Source organism: Octodon degus, unplaced genomic scaffold, assembly GCF_000260255.1.
Source record: "Octodon degus isolate 3935 unplaced genomic scaffold, OctDeg1.0 scaffold00091, whole genome shotgun sequence".
Lineage (NCBI taxonomy): Eukaryota > Metazoa > Chordata > Mammalia > Rodentia > Octodontidae > Octodon > Octodon degus.
In genome coordinates this window covers 5,985,345-5,989,609 of record NW_004524667.1, presented here as the reverse complement: position 1 = coordinate 5,989,609, position 4,265 = coordinate 5,985,345, and the positions used below count along the sequence as shown (strand labels likewise).

The window sequence follows — 4,265 nt, the reverse complement described above, 5'->3', positions numbered from 1 at the left end:
TTTCTTCTTCTATATTTGGTACAGGGTCTCACTATGAAGCTCAGACTCTAGTGATCCTCCTGTTTCCAGGCTCTCCAGAACAGGGAAAACAGGCCTGCACCACCACGCCTGGTCTTGGTGGCTGGCGGGGCACCAGGCCAGTGTGACATGTGGTTCTGGGGATCAAACCCCGGTCCCTGTGCTTGCCTAAGCAGGCACTTAGTTCGCTGAGGCATCTTACTGGCCCTACTTTTCGGCAATATTTTGTTTCCCCATTTTTGTGTGCTAGAGAGGTAGATGTTCTCTCGTTTGCTGGACCTTAACCATTCTGCTGAATAAGTCATGTGAGAACTCAGGAGAACTTGGCTTTGGCTGCTACTTACCATGAGTAGCTAGGGCTAAGCTCGAGTTCTTCCCAGCCCTGAACTTGAGCATAATGAGTGATTTCTTCATGGCTGCAAAGGCTCTTACTCAAAATACTGGGGTCCTGACTTCATTAGTATCCTGCCACGGATACTACTAAGCATGTGCGGGTAAGACGTTTCAGTGTCTGGCTAAGGGAATGCTCCCATTTAGGGTTACACATGTCGAGGAGGTAATGACTTTCTAAGGAGCCTCCTAGAGTACTTTGTTTTCTCTGTTATATTATAGTGACTGCATAACTCTGGGCTTGGTAGAAGGGTTTGCCACTACTCCAAGACAGCTGACAAGTATTAGTTGATCTTTATAAAATCTTTTACTTTCATAATAATTCTCACTGGAAGTGCTGAGATTCAGACAATTCAGATGATTTTTCAAGTCATACCAAAAGGAGTCTCCTACCAGTGAGAGGGGAATAATGCAGGATTTTTTTTTTTTTTTCAGGTGGCAAAACCAGGCTTTATATAGGAAAAGACATTTGACTTGGGTTTTGGTGAAGGGCATGAGCAAGAAGGGGTACCCTAGGCAGTAATGTCCCCCCGTGGGTGGACTGAGGGCTAAGCTGAACCTAATGCAGGATTTTTAAATTTTTGACTGATAGTGAAATTTTTTTCTCTCATCTTTTTTAAAAAATTTATTGAGTTTATTGGTGCAACTTAGATATACATGATGATCATAATAATCATAGGAAATGTGAGTCTATAAATGATATGTGTTGACTCCTCTTCATTTTCAGTCTTGTCCCGATGCTCAGCCCCTTTTCACTTCCTTATTTACAAAGCCTTGTTTCTACTTTATCCTTCTTTTATAGTTTTTATCTTTTCTTTCTTCCTTTTCCCCCTTCTTCTCCCTAGTTTTTCTTGTTTTGAAGAATTTCTTCCTTTTTCACCATATCTATTGTACATTTTGGACTTTATTTACTTTTTCAGTTTCTTTTTTCTTTTTTAGTAATCTCTGTTTTATTCATTTCTTTTATTTATTTATTTATTTATTTATGTGTGTGTGTGTGTGTGTGTGTGTGTGGCCAGCTCAGCCCACCAGGGGGCGGGGCTGGCTGGCATGTGGTGCTGGGGGATTAACCGCGGTCCCTGTGCTTTGCTATGCTTGTTCTAAGTAGGTGCTTTAGACCACTGAGCCATCTCACCAGCCCCCTTTTTCAGTTTCTTACACCAGGGAGACAGTGCAATATTTACCCATGTGTGTCTGATTCATTTCACTTAAAAGTATGGTCTAGAGGTGCATCCATTTACCTAGAAATGTCTCAAGTTTATCCTTCTTTATGGCTGTGTAGCACTCCATTGTATTTTAAAAACATCTTTTTTATCCATTCCTTGGTTGATGGGCATTTGGGTTGTTTTCAAGATTTAGCTATTACAAATTACGCTATTATAAGCATGGGTGAACATATATCACTGTACTATAATGTTTTTAATTCTTCTGGGAAGATACTCAGAAGGGGAATAGCTGGGTCAAATGGGACCTCAAATCCTCGTTTTTGAGGGAATTGCCCACATTGATGTCCACAGTGGTTATAACAATCTGTACTCCCAACCAACAGTGGAGAAGCGTTCCTTTTTCCCCACAGTCCCTCCAGCATTTGTTATTGGTTGATTTCTTGATGATAGCCATTCTCTCTGGAGTGAGAGTCTCAGCATTGTTGTAATTTGCATCTCTCAACCAGTGATGTTGAACATTTTTTCATGTATTTGTCTTTTTTTTATTTGGGTGGAACCGGGCATTGAACTCAGGCCCTTGCACTTGCCAGGGAAGCGCTTATTCCACTGAGCCATCTCCCCGGCCCCCTATTTGTCTTTTTTTATTTCTTCATTTGAGAAATATGTATTCATCTCAGATTCAGCTTTTTTCTTTGCAGTTCTGAAATAGGTCAGAGTTGAGACTTTTTTCATCATTAGAAAATTAAATTACTAAAATGTATGTATGAATATGCAACACATATTACTGCTGTATGCAGATATCCTGGGAAGGATACAGTGATAAGGGCAGCATCTGGATGGAGAGACGAGAAGCGCCTCTGGCGGGGAGAAGGAAGGAGCGTTAGTCTCCTAAGAGCTCTGTGTGCCCACTTTAGTATTTTCTAGCAAGCATTAATCCCACTGGCAGCAACATGGAGCCATTTAGAGTGTAGGCCGTAACGCTGAGCTGTCCCTTAGAGTGCATCTAGAAGCCATGGGGAGCATCTAGAAGCCATGGGGACCTTGTGGAAATTGTTTCTATGTGCTCCTGTTGTTTTTTTTTTAAACGTTTATTTATTTATTTAGTGTATGTGTGTGTGTGTGGCCAGCTCAGCCCACCAGGGGGCGGGGCTGGCTGGCATGTGGTGCTGGGGGATCGAACCACGGTCCCTGTGCTTTGCCAAGCTTGTTCCAAGTAGGTGCTTTAGACCACTGAGCCATCTCGCCAGCCCCGCTCCTGTTGTTTTTTAAAGACATAAAAGGAGGTTACAGTGTCTATGTCAAAGAATCAGTGTGAGCAACGAACAAACTTATACATGGTTCCTGCTCCTGCTGTCCAGGGGAGGCTGTTATTTCCTTTGAGTTTAATCAGTGGTCAAGTAGTGTTATCCATTTTGTTTGCTCAGCAGTCACTGTGTAAATGGTAAAGGTGATCGATATAGAACTCTAAAAGAGGTCCATTTAAAAATGAAATGGAATTGTTCACTGAGTAGCCCAATTGTAATAGATTCCTTCTCCGAGTAAAGGCATAGTTATCCAGGACGGTGCCTAGCAGCAGTGTTGAGCTTTCAGTCAGTCTGTGCTGAGGGAGGGAATGGGTGCCTGAGGAACACCAAGATGGCCTCGCTTTTGCTGTCCATCAGGCATTATCCTGAGAGCTTTACGAACTTCTCATTGCGACCTTAGCAACCATATGTCGTCACTAATGTTATTCCCATCCTGCAGGAGAGGAAATTGATGATCAGGGAGTTGAATTCCTTGAAGAGTCAGTCAGTGAGGACTGGGATAAGAAACTGATTCCAGGGCAGAGCTCTTAACCGACATATTGAGTGGTACCTCCTTAGCGAGCATTCCGTGTAAGGCTCAATAAGGGAGATTTAGATGGCTTGCCCCCCCAGTGTCAGCTATTCCTTTTGCGTCCTTTCCCAGTACAGGACACTCACTGTCTTCTCTCCTTTCTGGGTCTTTCTTAGCGATGCCCTCCCAGCCGTCACTGCATCGTGTGCCAGCCAATGCTGCTAGAAACGAGGGAAGAACGCAGGCTGATTTGCTCTGCTTTGAATCGATCCCAAAATTTCATATTATTTTTGCTGGCTTGCTGTAATTCTTTCTCTTCTTCTGTTACGTGCTCTTACTTTAGGCTTCAAGAATGAATTTTTTTATGTTTGCATGCATTTTCTGGCCAGTGTTTGCGGGCAGGCTGGGCAGAAGGCTGAGGGCCGATGTACACAATCAGAATTTGTACCATGAATTAATTATGGGTTTAGGGGTAGCATTTCATTAGGTCTCTTCTAGCCATCATCTTATTTAAATTTGAGGGCTTAAGAAACTACTTATAGTTCTCTGAATGTTCTCTGTATCACCCTTTTCAGATGAGAGGTCAAATGTGGAAAAACAAAGCAATCTTCCCAAGCTTTCTGAGTTAGTGAGTAGTAAAGACAAGACACAAAGACGGGTTATTGTGCAACTACAAGGCACAGACCCTCACTTTCCTCTACTGCCCGGTACCCTGTGGGGCGATGGGAGAGGCCCAGGGAAGGAGGGGTTCAGGGTACTGTGATGTGGAGTATGTTGAGTGAGATCTAGAGGGTCAACGAGGGTAAGCTGCCCATTTCTAAAAAGCCAGGCATCATCACGCGTGTGGTCCTGCAGACAGACAGACAACCCTTCTCT

At 43.3% G+C, this 4,265-nt stretch overlaps 1 protein-coding gene across 2 annotated transcripts in view; it reads left to right on the top strand.

The window, feature by feature from the left end:
* The window catches only part of Slco5a1 (solute carrier organic anion transporter family member 5A1), a 235,849-nt gene that overhangs the window by 83,229 nt on the left and 148,355 nt on the right, over nucleotides 1-4,265 (top strand). The window lies entirely within an intron of this gene.